Source organism: Myotis lucifugus, unplaced genomic scaffold (assembly GCF_000147115.1).
Source record: "Myotis lucifugus unplaced genomic scaffold, Myoluc2.0 scaffold_220, whole genome shotgun sequence".
Classification (NCBI taxonomy): domain Eukaryota; kingdom Metazoa; phylum Chordata; class Mammalia; order Chiroptera; family Vespertilionidae; genus Myotis; species Myotis lucifugus.
Window position 1 is genome coordinate 671,475 of NW_005871268.1, and position 17,635 is coordinate 689,109.

Below are 17,635 nucleotides of genomic sequence, written 5' to 3' on the forward strand. Positions count from 1 at the left end.
CTGCAGGGTGATTGATCAGGGCCAGGCCCCCCACCCGGCTCCCTCAGAGCCTGGGAGTTGTGCGACAGCCCCACCCCCTACTGCCGCTGCTGGTCACTGTCTGCAGGGCAATCAGCAAGGCGATCGGGCCCTCGCTCACACCCGCCTTGGCCTGGCACACCCGCTCACCTGCTCCACCATCCTGCCACGGTCCCATTCTCATTGGGGCCCATTGGGGCCAGCAGCACCTTCACTGCCACCTGCTGCCAGTGCTGCATCACCAATGCACGCCATGTTCCACGCTGCCCCTTGGTGGTCAGTGCACATCATAGCGAGTGGTCGAACTCCCGGTCAAACTCCCAGTTGAACAATTTGTATATTAGGCTTTTATTATATAGGATGATGCCTTGAAAACTACATTTCATTGTACAGCTGGAATGGGAAATAAAGGTGTGTGTACAGTCCATGTTGCACATATGAAATGCCATTTCACACATAACAGGACAACAAAAAATATTTTTAGGGAGTGGGCAGCACTATCCTTGACTTTTGCCCTAGTACTGAACTAATTGATGTCTCATGGGATTGCTGGCTTCATAAGAGCAGGACTGTCTTTCTCATTCATAGCTCTGGAGATTCACTGGGTAAAGCCCTGGCTGCCACAACAAAGAGCTGCGAGCATAGAGTGCCTCCAGGAATTGTTTAGAATCTTCAGTAAGTTTGAGAAAGAGAAATGGATGAGGAGGGTTGGAGACACCATGAAAATAAGGGTTCTTTCTAATATTGGCCAGATACATCTCTCTTTCTAATGGCTGTAGAAGAAAAGTATACACACAAGAAAACATTAAAATGTAGAAGTGGTTCTCAAACTCGGCTAAACACTGACATCATTTGGAAAGGTGATTTTGTTTGTCTGCTGGTTTGTTTGTTAAGTCCCAATGCCTGGATTCCTAAAACACAGACTCTGACTTAATTGGTCTGTGGTCAGACCTGGGCGTTAGGATGTTTAGAAGCTCCATGTTGATGCTATTGTGCAGCAATGTTTGAAAACCATTGAGATACTGGACCCTATGAGTTAGTTGAAACATTAATAGGAATAGATAGGTCCCTGACCTTTAATGATTAAGGGTGTTGTTTTTTTCTGTCTCAAGCCCTGAGATCAAATTAATGCTTCTACATCTGAAGTTGTAACTAAGGCTCATAGAAAAGAGAGAATTACAGAATTCAACAGAAACTATTTAGTGAAATATCTATTACGAATGACTGCTATTTTCAGAAAAATTCAGAACTAAAAGTGATTATTTGCAGTATCAAAGGGTAGTTTTTAATTTGACTAAGTTTATCCTTAATTTAAGTTTTTCCCTTTGATTGTTTATGGGAGGAAAATAAAACCATTTTTTCCCTTCATTCTTCCAGATTCTCCAGTTAGAGCTCTGTAAACTAGACGGGTGAAAGACAGTTTAGCAAGAGAAAAACAGACATTTATTAAGACATGCATCATGCATATACATGGCAGCACTCATTGATGAGTAACTCAAAGGGGTGGCTAGAACTTAGGCATCTTAACAAAAGAACAAGAAATGTTTTAGGGAAGTAACAAGATCAAGGGACTTGGGGCTTCTAAGGGTGGCAAACTGAGAAGGCAAATACATGGGAAACTAATGGTAGATAAGGGCTAGTTATGTAGATTCCTCTGGTGCTGTATATGGGCTAATAAGAGTCTAGACTCTAGAATTATTTCTAGTGATTAATTTCTGTCCTTCCTGGTAGAGAGGAATGGGGGACACATTTTCAAATTTGTGTCCTGCTTTTAGGCAAATAGAAGGATGGCAGAAAATTTTTCTTATATCTGCTTCTTCTCAAATATCTTTGGCTCAAAATCATCTTTATGCCAAAGTGGCATATTTTGGGATAGCATCTTCTGCTACCCTTAAGTGTCTTACCTCTGATTGCTCCTAAATAGTACAAAATCTAGTGCGGTGCTTTTATTTTTGTTCTGAATTCTAATAGAGTCTAACAATGAGACAAACAAGGACCTACTTTAAAGATCCTAATGAAGGGTCTATTGTGGTTTCATAAGTCCATATCTTGAAAATAAGGCAAAAGAAGTTTCATATTCTTTTAATATCATACTGGAGCGTAAACCAGCAGATCCACCTGTTGATTTTTTAATTATGTCTGGGGACATAGCAGTGTTTGACTTCCCGTTTATTATTTATTAGAGCCAAGATTTCATGAAGTTACATATCAAGTTATAGATTTTTGTCTGGTGGAAATACGAATTATTTATTTCCAGTAGGAAAAGATCATCTCAAAGGTTATGGTTTTATTGCCCTGTAGGACATGGACTAGTTTGGGCTCTAACTTAGTAAATATATCTCAGTATATCTTTCCTGAGGGACTCACCAGCTACTTTTCTTCTAATTAGGTTTTGACCCAGACTTATCAGTATACTGGTTCCCTTGATGATGAATTAAATAAATCTTTGCCACATGTTTACTCTATATTTTATGGAAGTCGTGATTTCATTTTTTAACATTATACTTTAACAGTTAGTGGCATTTTTCTTTAAGGTTTCTTCTATTCCTACAACTTTCCCAGTTCAGTGTAAATATCAGCATTATATGAACCATAGGCATTTTTTTAAGGTTTCTTCTATCCCTACAACTTTCCCAGCTCTGTGTAAATATCAGCATTATCAGAATTAAATACAGCAGACAACAGAAAGTTCAAAAATGTAACAAAGAAGAAATTCAATAGTATCTCTCCAGCTGCTCTAACATGTTCACATTCAGATGTGCAGAAATGTTATTTTTTCACTGAACTCCAATTGCTCTCAGAACCTGAAAACACATCATTTGGTCACTTCCATTTAACTAAGTATCTTGCAGTAGAAAACAATATTTTTAAAAAATAATCAGTCCGGTTATGAATTAAACTCAGTCAATTTAAATTTCAATCTCCTGAACACAGTCACTCTCAAATCTCAAGCACTTTCTCTTTCCTCTCTTACCTTGGTTGTGTGGGATGAAGGAAAAATCTTATCTCATACCATGGATGCAAGGAATTCCAAATCGGAATTCCAAGACCCCAATGAAATCAGTTCAGTTAACTGCTGATATAAATGGTCCCGCCAAAGGGTTTGACAGCATCCCAAGATCCTTACTATAAAGGATCTGAAGTCAACGTTGTCCCAACCCTAGAACTCTTGTGGCCTCTCAGTTGGAACAGTGTTGTTTATCCTACAGGGATATACTAGTACACAGAATTTCTCCATCTCCTCCCCTCTAAGGGTAAGCTATAGGGAAGCAGTAATAATAATTCAGACTCTCGCTCCGCCCAAACACTCTGATCTACATTGGAAGCCATTTCCTCCAAGCCTTGCAAGTAGAAGGGGCATGTGGATCTTCTTAAGTATTTCTCCCACCCCAAGGTTTTCACAATAAGAACAAAACTCAGCATTCTTGCTTTCTTGTCTCTCTCTCTCCTGTCCCTTTTCTGGCCCCAAATGGGTTTCTATCATATATATATATATATATTACATTTATATATATTTTTCCATCTTTTCTTTTCTTGGGTTAATATTTATAAAATCTGAGTTCTGAACCTCCAGGTTCAACTAACTGGAACCCAAACGTCTTTCCTTTCACTAAAAGCTGAATCTTACAAGATATACACATGGAGACCTTGGCTTCCAAATTATTTTATTTCAAATATATTTCAAGCACATATACTAGAAGTCGAGAAAAAATATGGGGAGGGGGGCAGCAGATAAAAAACAGTGTCATCTCTGTTTTCAACTGGATTTAGTCTTCCCCCAGACTCAATGGTTTGTGATCTTAGGAAAGATAAGAATTACCTGGAAGAAATTTTTTTTTATATTTGAAGATATGTCTTATTTCACCTATGACATTCTAATATAAAGGAGTTTTATCTCTCATTCTGAACTTTAATAGAAAAAGTAGCAAATTCCAGTGTGTAAGAAACTTACCTACTGGTGTGGTTGAAAAGGTGTGGTTCTATGGAAGGTAACCTAGCAGTGTATTATTATGGATTCCTTACTGGGAAGGTGATGAGGATAGTCACACCCCAGGCATATAACTTTTTAGTAAAAGGTTTATCTTTATCTTAAACAAGCAATGTCCATTGTTTCTGTGCATCTAGGTTAACATGTCTTTAAATTAAGCCGTAACCACCCTCAAGATAGCACATAATCTTGTTAATGATCCTGTAAGCCAATTCCCAACTTACTTTTTCCCATCTCCTTGTAATCTTCCTTAAGTTCCTTCCTTTATTTCAAATGCACAAAATACACTGCAAAACTATGACTCTCAGGAGCATTTGAGATCTTACTCCCCAGCATATGTCATTAGTTTGGCTCAAACTCATGAAAATTCTTGACAGGTTTGGATGTTTTTTACGTCAACACTAGTAAAAATTATGAAAACTAACTATATACCCTCTTTTCCTTTGTGTTGCCCTTGTCTTCGTTATCTTTGTCCTTTGTTATCTTGTCCTATTTAGTTACCTGTCATGTTTATTTTTGCCCTTGTTCCCAACATTAGAATTGGTCCCCAGGAACCCCAAGGCATTATAGCAGAACTCAAAACTGAGGAAGTTATTACATCTGAAAAAAAAAAAAAAACACAAACAAACATACAACAACTTCAGTTTTAGGACCACAACCCTCTCCCCAAATTATAAAAAAGTATTAATTTGTTAAAATAAAAAATAAGACTTTACTAAATAAAAATAATATTAAATATATCAGTATATTAAATTAGTAAAAGATGGTCTTATAACATTCATTTTTCTTTGTTGCTTATAATAATTTTTTTCTACTTTCCACAATCTCTAGCTTGTGTAACAAGATGTAAAATTTTTGTATTCATCAGAATTCTAGTTAGTAAAGAATTATTTGTAACATGGAAATGCTTACTTAAGAGGTGATATTCCAAGGTGGCCTTAAGATAGATAAAAACAGTGATGCAGCCCTAGCCGGTTTGGTTCAGTGGATAGAGCGTTGGCCTGCAGACTGAAGGGTCCCAGGTTCAATTCCAGTCAAGGGCATATGCTCAGGTTGTGGGCTCAATCCCCAGTAGGGGGTGCAGGAGGCAGCCAGTGATTCTCTCCCATCATTGATGCTTCAATCTCTCTCTCCCTCTCCCTTCCTCTCTGAAATCAATAAAAATATATTTTTTTTAAAACTGATGCATGTAGGGATAAGAAAGGGAGAAACAGAAAGCTTTCATCAACTTTCATCCTCCTTCCATAACATGTCTCATTTCTTTACCACCTAAAGCTGATGTTATCTTTAGGGCACAGACCAATTGATTCAGTTGTCTTTATTATTTCCATGCTTCCTATCGAAGTTTTTACCTTTGCCTTCTGAAAATGCTCTGTAATCACAATAATTTTTATAGCCAATTCATAACTCCCACTTAATTTATCCATAACATCCATATCTTCAATTTATACATAGAGGCCAAAAGGGTCTAGGCTGATGCAATGAAAACAAATAAATTCAGTAAACTGGGATTTCTTATACTCCTTACAATAGGCTGAGTAAGGGTTGTTATATTATTGTACTGAGAGGGAAAAAAAGTTTATAAATTAATTGTGAAGCTTCAAAAAAAAGTTTTTATTTTATAAAAAAATCATAGCAGCTGACAATATTTTCTAAAAATTTGTAAATTGTCTGTGATTAGAGCCAATGGAAAGGAAGGTAGACCAGAAAACAAGTGCTATGAGGTATTTTCATTCTTTCCATTCATTTGATGGATTCTTTACATAAATATATTTACTAGGCATGATGGGTTGGAGTAATTGGGTTCCCCAAAGATCAACACCTGTGACACTTATGCTCTTGTGAGTCCCATACTGAACTGGTCCTGGAACTGTGTGACCAATAGAATGAAGGAGAAGTGATGCTGCATGACTTTTGAAGTCAGATCATCAAAGCCCCTGCAGTTTCTGCCTTGGACTCTTAGAATACACTTTTTGGGAGCTGTGAGCCACCACCTAAGAAGTCATGCTACCCTGAGACTGCCAAGTCAGGGAGGCTACTAAGAGGGCAGTTCATTACACAGCAGTAGAAAACTAGATCAATAGGTACATGTAACTGTAAGAAACCTTCCAAATGCAATTCATTATACTATCCATGTTGGTTTCTCCAGTTGGCTTCAGCTTGCACCTTGTACAAGTCCGTTACCTACTGCTATATTCATTTATTCTTGTATAAATATAGTTTTTTGAAATGGTGAATTAGCTTTAGAGCTATAAGCAAATGGGTCTGTCAATGAAAGTGGTGTTTATATTGATTGATTTGCAAATTAAAGGAAGAGAATACCCACCGATGACTGAGTACTTGGAAGACAAAGTGGTATGATTTATATGGTAGATTTCAGAGGTGCAAGCAGTTAAACGTGGCTGGGAGGAAAGAAAAGTAAGCAGATATCTGGTCCTGCCTCCTATGGAAGTGGTCTGAACTTTAACCTAGCAGCATAAAGAATTGATTGAAATAATTGAACACCAAGTTATATAATTACATTTGCATATTAGAAAGACAACTTTGGGAGGTTTTAGGCCAAAATAGTGGATTAACCATATGTTACAAGATCCCCATGCCAACTTCAAAGCACTACAAATTCTAACAAAGGCAAGAAAATTAATAAATACTGCTATTGATTTCATGAAAAACAAGAAGAATTCTAGTAAATGATACTTAGGGTGTCTCCAATTTCCTACCACCACAAGCAATGCTATAATAAACATCTTCATATATGGATATAGATGGACCAATATTTTGACTCCAATTCCAATGTGTGAATTTTTTTCCACAAACCACCAAGAAATTGAAAGGAATTTTAGTGACAGGAAAGGCAGTTTTAGGGAAGGAGAGCCCATGGGAGAGGAAGACATACATTCACAGAGGATAGAGAAATGGTACAAGATAAGGAGAAGAAGAAGAGGGGGACGCCAGGTGGGCTTCGAACTTTGAAACTGATATCCGGCAGGAGAGTGACCAATTAGGAAAGCACAGGGGACATAAATTAAGGAAGGGTCCAATTAGAAAGGGTCATGAAGAGACAAAGAGCTCCCAGAATCCATAAACCCGGAGACAAAGGGATGCAGGGGAACTGGTTTTTTCTCACTGGAGCGAGAGAGAGAGCAGTTTTTTTCCCATTTGGGGACCCCTCCCCAGGAGTAGTTTGTATACACTTAAAAACTTCCACATTTTTATTTAAAATCTTTTAGTCTGCAAATTTTATTCTTCAAACTTCATAGGACAAGAACCCACAAGGAGGAGAGTCCACTCACCCCAATTCCACGTTACAGAAAACTATAAAAGTTTATGTAAGTAAAATGTATAGTTATTAAATAATGTTGATACTTGATTGAAATAATTAGAGATCATATAATTTGACACCTTATATAAAACAAGAAATTATTCATCTTCATCTTAGCAGCACCATCTGCCCCTTCTCACTTAGTTGAGCACTAAGTATGTATAAAACATATTGATAGAAACTTTAAAAGATAATATATAATTTATGTCATTCCATATATATACATACATATGTACACATATACATGCATTATGCATACATGCATACATACACATAATTGTGTTCCATAGGATGATAATCAAACCATAAAAATTGAAAGCAAAGGGATAATGTGTTGTCATGATGCAGTGGGTTGAATTGTGTTTCTCATAAAGGTATGTCCAGCCCTGACCAGTGTGGTTCAGTTGGTTGAGCCTCATCCCATGCATCTAGAGGTCACCCGTTTGATTCAGGTCAGGGCACATGCCTGGGTTGCAGGCTCGATCCCCAGTAGGGGGCGTGCAGGAGTCAGCCAAATGATCTTTCTCTATCACATTGATGTTTCTTCCTCTCCCTTCCTCTCTCTTTCTCCAATTAATAATAATAATAATAATATATATATATATATATATATATATATTTATATATATATATAATCTCCATGCCCTAATTCTTTGAGCCTGTGTACTCATTTAGAAAAAGAGTTTTTGCAAATATCATTAAATTAAGGATGTCAAAACATAATCATTCAGGATTTGGGGTGGACCCGAAATCCAGTGACAGATGTCTTTATAAGAGAAAAACAGAGGGATATTTGAGACATGGAGACAAAAGGGAGAAGGTCTTGTGGAGGAAGAAATTGGAGTTTTGCCTCAGACTAACAACACTCAGTCACCAGAAGCTGGAAGGAATCTCCCCTAGGTCATTCAGAGGAAGTGTGCTGACACATTGACTTCAGACTTTTGACCTCCAGAACTATGGGAAAGTAAATTTCTGTTGTTTTAAGCATGCAAATTTGTGGTACTTTTTAAGGCAGCCCTAGGAAATTAATACAGGTGTTATGATTTTATTTTACTTCATTTTAAGTATTAGACTAAATTTGAAATAGCTACATCAAACAGTGTAAAAGAAGACTTAAATAAGTAGAAAATGTTATCTATGTAACAATCAAGTTTTTTTTTATTATTATTACAGAAAACTCTGCTTCAATTAAGTCCAAATAAGAAAGATTTCAGGCGAAGACATGTAATTAGGGTGAGTGGTTACTTAGAGAAAGAACCAGTTTTAAAGGAAGAAACATTAAAATGAAGACCATTAGAGAATTTTAAGATAAGAAATATAGTCATAAAACTTTGATCGAGAAGGTAGGGGTGGACACACTTTCAGGAGACTGAGATAGTACTGTTAAGAGTGTGCTTATAGTGTAGGTTTTGAATATAGATGTCCATTTTTAGAAGTTTAAAGAGATTCTTTTAAACAAATGTTTAATGTCAAGTATAAAAGAGAATGCTTTTGGCATAGTTGTACAAAGAGAATTTCTTTTTCCATTCAGTAATATTAAACGTCAGCAAGATTTTTTGGCGGGGAAAATTAATGATTTAAATAAAACAAGGGGTGAGCATGAAAATATAAAAGCATATTACAAAGAGCCAATTTTATTTGAAGCCAGTTATAGAGACAAAAAGTAGAACATAACTGTGTGAGGATAGTGTGTCAGGAGGCAAAATGCAATATTCAAAGGAAACAAACAGAACATGGACAATGGAAACAAAGAAATGTCTCCATCCCCTTATTCCCCTGCTCAGCAGAGCCTGGCACATTTGCCCTCCTAATACTGCGGGTCCTGAGGACCTGCATCTCATGCTGGTTTATGCAAGAGAAAAGGCAAGCAGAGGATGGCCTCAGGCCAGGTGCCTGGAAGGAGATGTGGACTTTGGCAAATGAGCAGAAAGGGTGAAAGTCTGGATTGGTTTAACAGAGGTTTCTGAGGCTGCAAAAAGAAACGACTAGATACCAATTTAACCAGGCTCTCTTTCCTCAGGGCAGAAAGACCCTTAGAAAAGTATAATGAAGATAATCTACCAAAGAGGGAACATAAAAGAACTCATTGAGTTAAATCTCTATCCCTTTTATCAATCATAACTAAAGAAACCAAGAGAGGGAGAGATGTGGTGGGGATGGGGGGCAGGGGGCTGTGCAGAGGGAAGAATAAGATCTATAACTGAAGGCCTAAGCATGGAGCTTTGCCTTGTTATTCATAAATGAAGGAGAGAGAAATGTCATGTGGCTGGAAATATAATTTCTTGAGGGGCAAAGTGAAATATTAAAAGATTTTCCCATTGCTAATAAGGCAATTAAAACTATTCAATTTGACAAAGCCCTGGACCCAGTTGAATCACACTATAATTCATGAGGAAAAAAAAAATTGTAGCAAGGGAAACAGAGAAGCCTTTGGCAAAACTGTTTGATGGCTCAATAAGAAAAGAATAAAGGGAACAATCACAGTTGAGTTACTAATAAGCATTCTCAGATTTTGCAAGAGAAAAATCATTAAAAGGACTAGTTTCCCCAACTTCAATTATTCAGCCCAAGAATAAAGATCCACTCAAATCTAGGCATTTGTAATTTACCTAAAAGAACTGGTCTGAATTTAGGAATTTCACATTTATTTTTATTCAGATTTCAGAAAAGCACTTATAATTTCACTAGCTAGCGTGTCACCTAGTAATCATAAAAGCTCACTAATGAACAAAGCGCTGCAAATTGTCCTGGAGACCAGAACTAATGACACCACATTTCACAAGCTGATAAAAGAAAGCCGGCTCACATAAATGGTATTGCTTTTAAAACTTCAATTTTTTTTTAAAGAAACATGTTTCTTTTTCCCCACAGAGGTAGCTCATAACCATTAATGCAACTAGTACATTTTTATGGAGTATGATAAAAATTGTAATCATACGCTCTCACTCTGCACATAGATCATTCCTCCCTCGCCCTTGAACGCTGGTCCTGAGTGGTGCCCCAAGGATTCTGTGTCAGTTCCTGTAATGCTATAGGGGCAAAACCCCACCAATGTCACTGCAATTTCTGAATCCAGCCAGGGATGTAGAGCAAAAGGGGCTTTCTGCAACTTCTCCCCAATAGCCCTATCTTTGTTTTTCTTCCGCGTGGTTTGTCTCACCCCAACCTCAGAGGACTCTCCTTCCTAACATGGAAATGATGAGCATTTTAGAAGCAAGAATGTGCGTGACTGCCCCATTCTCCTGGGAATTTTTGGCGTACCTTAAGCAAAATGCAGGCTGCCACATAAATCTAGGCCTACCAGGATCAGCTATTCTCTCCAGTTAAAGGGGAGCATAAGAACCCTCAGTGGTTGAGCATCGACCTATGAACCAGGAGGTCACAATTTGATTCCCAGTCAGGGCACATGCCCAGGTTGTGGGCTCAATCCTGAGGAGTTGGGGACATGCAGGAGGCAGCCAATCAATGATTCGCTCTCATCATTGATGTTTTTTCTATCTCACACTACCTCTTCCTTCCTCTCTGAAATTAGTAAAAATATATTTTTAAAGGGGAGCATAATAGTAGAAACCTAAAAGAAAGGCACAGATAAAATTAAAGAAACATAGAGCCAGATCTACCAGATGATTTGATGAAATCAGAAAAACCCAAAGAAAAACATGTTAAATGATCCCTCATTTCAAATCAGAACTGTCTTTAAAATAGTGCCATCTGCAGTGAACCATCTTTCAAGATATCCAAGGTCAATGATCCTTTACAGAAAGAAAACACATGGGTTAGGTAGACACATCTGTAAGCCTCCTCCTGCTCCAAGAATCAGTGGTTCTTCAGTTTTCTTATTGAAAGTCAAGGTCATGTTCAGACACTGTCTATAAGCAACTACTAACATGTACTTTTGTCAATAACCTGAGTGGATAGTTGAATCTCCTCAAAGAAAATTAAAAACTTCTCTTTACCTTTTACATTTTAACAATCTCATTTAAAAGAGTAGAGGACAGAATTTTGCCTCTAGAAAGGATTGCATGTATCATACCTTAGCATATATTTATTATTGAGGATCACTCCAGGAATGTTTTATTAAACATATTGCTACATTGTTATGTTTATAAATTATAATTCATCCCTGAGCTGGAATCTACAGTGAACTAAGTGGTGTGTTTTTTTGTTTGTTTTTTTCAGTTTGACTCAGGAAAGAACAGAGGTGTATCAATCCTATCAGATTAAGTTATGCTGCAGTAACAACCCTGCAATCTCAGTAACTTACATATAACAAGGATTTATTTCTCATGCACACAAGGTCTACTATAACACTGCTGATTCTGCAGGTTAAGAGTCCTCCATGAGGTAACTCAGAGAGTGGAATACACAGCTTCTTCAGAAAAAAAAAGAGAAGTGGAGGATTGCATAGTGGTTCTTCTATTTTTGGCCCAGGAGTGAAAGACATCACTTCCAGTTCTTTCATTGCACAAATATAGCCATATAGTCCAATATAGCTGCAAGAGAGCTGGGAAATGTGGATGAGTAAATGGAATGTTGGGTAATCACTTATCTCAGCTACAATAAAATAAAGAAACTGGAAAAATAATGAAATTAAAGTGAGGTTCAAGAAACAAATAGCCACCATCTATCTGAGGCAAACTTACTGAAAGGCTGAATCTAAAAAGGTTGCCATGAGTTTAACAATAATAATAGCTAATTTTTATTGAATGCTTGTACAGTGCCATAGATTTTTCTGTTTTGCCTGTATTAACTCATTCACTCTTTATAACAAAAGTACTATTATATCCACACATTACCAATAAGAAATGTGAAACAGAGAGGTAGGGTTACTTAACCAAAGCTACACAGCTAGCAAGAGGCATTTGAACCCAAGTAATCTGATTCCTGAGCCCACTCTTTCAAATATCCATGATGAGATGGAAGATAAATGAACTTTAATTAAATCAAAATCTGTTGGAATTTAGGGATTTTTTAAAATCTTATGTAGAAAGTGACATGTGGTGGAAAGAAAATTGATTTGGTATCAGAAGACCTGAACTCCAGTCCCAATATTACCAGATACAGATGTGATATTGAACAAAATACTTAACTTCATTATGCTCTCTCCTCCAAATAAAAAATGGGGCTCCTTGTCCATAAAAGTAAAATAATAAACGTGTAAAACATTTTACAAACTCTATAAAGTTGCAACAAATGATGCCCCAGACATAGAAGCACTAAACAAGATAGCTATGATTTGAATCACTCTACTGACACTATTTTAAACTTTATTGTTCAGTTATTTTTTTATTTCACTTTTCTAGAAAATTCCAAACCTGGATCAACCCAAATGTTCATTCTTTCCACTTCTCTATCAAATTGCTGAGTGCAGCAAGAGAAAAAAAAGTATAAAGTCAAGCTATTCATTGCATCTAAAATTCCAAGTTTCAACCCCAGTTGGGCATCGGTGCTTCTTGGCAATCTTATATTCCTTTGGTCAGCTCCCTCTACTACTCTCCATAGAACTATGTCTATACATTCCACATGTTCACCAAGCCTCTTATTCCATAGCTCCTATCCCAGACTCCCAGTAGCTGACCTGGCATCCTATTTCATAAAGAAAAGAAAATAAATCAGATAGGAATTTTATAAATTCTGACACCAGACCTTTATGTAAACTCATCTTTTTCTCCTTTCCACCTGTGATAGTGAAAATAGTATACTGTCCCCACCCAAATCCTATCTGTATAAAGCTACTGATGTCTCCATCTGTCCTCTGCTTCTCATTCCTTTTTAGATTCTCATGGACCTAAGCCCATCAATCATCCATTCTGTTATTTTCTACACCATTCCTCTGTCCATTTCTAACTGCTTTCTTACCATAGCATTTAATTGTGATCAGGTACCTCCCGCCATCCCACACCCCTCTCCACCCACCTTGTCTCATCTCCTCTTTTACAATTAAGCTTCTTAGAATAATTGTCTTCACTTCTAACTTAGCATAAAATGGCTTTTACCATGTCATCCCACTGTAGCTTCTTTGACCTAGATCAACACACACACACACACACACACACACACACACACACACATGTACACACACACAAATTTCGTGCACTGGGCCTCTAGTGTATATATATATATATATATATATATATATATAGAGAGAGAGAGAGAGAGAGAGAGAGAGAGAGGCCCAGTGCACAAAATTCATGCACTGGGGGAGTGTCCCTCAGCCCAGCCTAGACCGTCTCCAATCTGGGTCTCCTTGGGGGATGTCCAACTGCCAGTTTAGGCCCGATCCCTCTCACAATCTGGACTGCTAGCTCCCAGCTCGCCTGCCTACCTGCCTGATTGCCCCTAAGCACTTCTGCCTGCCAGCCTGATCACCCCCTAACCACTCCCCTGCCAGCCTGATCGATGCCTAACTGCTCCCCCACCAGCCCAATTGCCCCCAACTTCCCTCCCCTGCTGGCCTGGTCACCCCTAACTGCCCTCCTCTGCCGGCCTGGTTGCCCACAACTGCCCTACCCTGCTGGCCATCTTGTGGCTGTGGGCGCCGCCATCTTTGAGGGCATGGCAGTCAATTAGCATATTCCCTCCTTATTGGCTGTGGGTGCTGCCATCTTTGAGTGTGGGGCAGTCAATTAACATATTCCTTCCTTATTGGCTGTGGGTTCCGCCATCTTTGCAACAGTTTGAAGGTCAATTAGCATATTCCCTCTTTATTAGATAGGATATATATATATATATATATTTATTTATTTATATTTATATATAATGGGCAATTATCTCAGTTGATAACTTCAGGTGCAGTCATGGCTTCAAATACAAAATTTGAAAATCAATTTTTCTAGTCCAAATTCTTCTTTTGGGCTCAAACCCATGTATCCTACTGTCTACTGGATGCTCCTCTTGGATGTTCCATGGGGACATCTCACTCAACAGGTCCCAAACATTCATGGAGCCTTGACTTCCTGGCTTTTCTGTGCTATATGTTTGGACTAACAAGATAAAAGATAAAAACCTGTGCCTCCAGACTCTTTTAAAGTTTCTGTATAGAATGGTAAGGACTATGGAGGAGGCAAGTTCCCTGTGTGCTATCAGGCTACAGGTGTTACTCTCCAAAACAAAAATGGATATTATTTTTTTCATTTATTGGAGTGGCACTAGTTAATAAAACTATAGGTTTCAAGTATACAATTCTATAATACACCATCTGTATATTGTATTGTGTGTTCACCACCCCAAGTCAAATCTTCTTCTGTTGGGGTCCTCTTCCATCACCATTACTCCCCCTTTACCCATTTCTACCTCCACCCATCTTCCTTTCCCTCTGGTAATCACCATACTGTTGTCTGTGTCTATGATGTCTTTTGTTTGCTTGTTTGCTTGTTTGCTTAATCCCTTCGCCTTTTTCACCCAGCTCCTCAACTCCCTCCCCTCTGGCAGCTGTCAGTCTTTGAACTGCTATCTCACTTTAAAATCAATGCTTGTGGGCACATCAAGTATACATCAAAACTCATGTATTTACTCAATTGAAATTTAGAAGCAATGTTTCAGAGCCTTCTCCTTTAGAAACAACTGTGGTGAGAGACAGCATCATATTTAACAATGATGTGAAAGATTCAATTAAACACATTCTGGGAAGCCCATGACACTAAACACATCCAGAGAAAAGGCAATATCACATAAAAATATTGGAGATTTCTATTTTTCAATTACATCATTATTCTCATCTTCAAAGACCACTCTATTCCTTTGGGAAATATACTTTGATCAAAACCTTGATCAAAACCAGAAAAATTTATCACACAAGTTGTCATAATATCTTCTCATAAGATTTATATGTAAGAAATTGCATATCTGCTTCAGAATGATATATATATGTATATATATATATTATATATGTTTATATAACATTATTATATATTATATTATTCAGGAGTATGTACTTATAATTTATATATGTATATATTTAATATTAAATATATTATCAATTTATAAGTAGCCATTCTTCAATAAAAAGCTATAACAATTTTCAATACAAACTATTTCAGTATTAAAAATTTTTAGTGCAAACACAGTCCTTCCCTGAATGTCAAATTATAACTTTAAAAATTAAAGAAACTATTGAAAGAGTTCAAATATATTTTTATTTATCTGTATAGAACATTTGCAACTGATTATCTCCTTTAGACTTATACTTCTGCCTACATTGATTTATTCTGCCCTATGCTAACAGCATTAATATATTGACTTTTAAACCTAGGAGAAAAAGAATGACTGAGTTGATTTACAAAGATGCCACATCAGCAAGAAAAATGAGCAGTATCCCCAATCCTCCTCCTCTTCTAAGCTCTCTCTCCTCCTCTTCACGGTTTGCTTCAGAAGCAGATAATTCTAGTGGTTAGAAGTTCCCTGGCCTGGGACTTTCTCTTTGACCCAGCTTCGGGTTAGGTCAAATCACATTTGGAGGGAGACAAAGTGTATATTAGGTTCTCTGCCAGTAGCCCCATGGTCCATCTTTACACCTTTCCTTAAGGAGTATCCTGTGTCTTAGAGAGTCTTCTTTCATTTTCTGACAAAAATTGCATTTTTTTGGCTATAGCAAACTCTTTTGGGCCATCACCGTGGAAAAACCTAATGCATTAATAAACAAAATTTAACAGTAATTGAGTCAACCCCTTCTAATAGAACAGCAATAATAACTGTTAATTATTGAGAGCCTCATATTCACTAGGTATATTGTGCTAAGTACTCTGCTCCTAGAATCTCATTTAATGTTTTAAAACAGTGTGGGTAGGTACTACAATGCAAGCACTACTAACTTTTTTTTACAACTGAAGAAGCTGAGCCTCAGAATAGGTAAGTGACTACTCAAGGTATCAGGATAGTGCTGGATTCTAACCCAGGTAAATCTGACTCCAAAATATGACCTCCTTGCACTACATTTTTAACAGGAGCAAGGGTTTTACTAAACATTCTTGGATTTCAAAATGGAAATTCAAAAATTGTTTTTAAATATATATATATATATATTAATACATTTTTATTGATTTCAGAAGAAGTGAGAGGAGAGATAGAAATATGATGAGAAGGAATCATCGATCAGCTGCCTCCTCAATCTTCCACTGGGGATTGAGCCAGCAATCCAAGCATGTGCCCTGACCAGGAATTGAACCGTGGCCACCTGATTCATAGGTTCATGCTCAACCACTGAGCAACACCAGCCAGACTCAAAAACTGTTTAAAGAAACTCTTCTTGCCTTTGCCTTGATGGAACTCAGATCCAACTTTGAATAATAGTCAATATGCTCAACTTGATCAATCATTCATTTACCACTTCCAGAAACTTTTCTATATTATCATTTGAAAACGATATCAACTGTATATTGTATGGATCTACCTATCCATGTACAAAGACAGATCTATATATAGAGAGAGATATAAATGTAACAGCATAAAAATCCTATATAATGATAGCCCAGCAAACACTACAGCAGAACGACCAGAACAACCAACAACCAGATGACCAGCTGGTAGCTATGACGCTCACTGACCCAGACCTTACTGTAGGCACCCTGACAGCCCCGAATCCCATTCACCTGCACTCTGGACCCTGATAGCAGGGAGGCGGGAACACCATTTCTCATGGAATCAGCCATTTATCAGGCATTGTTTGTATCAATTTTTTAAAATATATTTTATTGATTTTTTACAGAGGCAGGGAGAGGGATAGAGAGTTAGAAACATCGATGAGAGAGAAACATCAATCAGCTGCCTCCTACACACCTCCTACTGGGGATGTGCCTGCAACCAAGGTACATGCCCTTGACCGGAATCGAACCTAGGACCTTTTAGTCCGCAGGCCAATGTTCTATCCACTGAGCCAAACCGGTAAGGGCTCAATGTTGTTTTTATACTGTTTTTGTTGTTTTTATATCATGTTGTGTTGTTTATTTATTAATAAATTTATATATTATTTTCATATACATTTTACAAATTCTCTTTAACCTCTGATACTTCCATTATAGAGAAAGGGCGAATAGCAATATTAAAATATTTATTCTAATTAATTCCCTTTCAATGTGCACAAATTTGTGCACTGGGCCACTAGTATATAATATATTGCATATGTGTCATATATTATGTAACTATAATTAATTATATATTCAATCGATTGTTAATTAATTAATATTTTTTCTCTTTTTATTTTTTTTTTATTTTTCGCTAAAAGTATTACAAAGGGTATTACATATGTGTCCTTTTTCACCCCCCCACCCTTGACAAGCCCTGCCCTCCCTTACCCCCCAGTGTCTTATGTC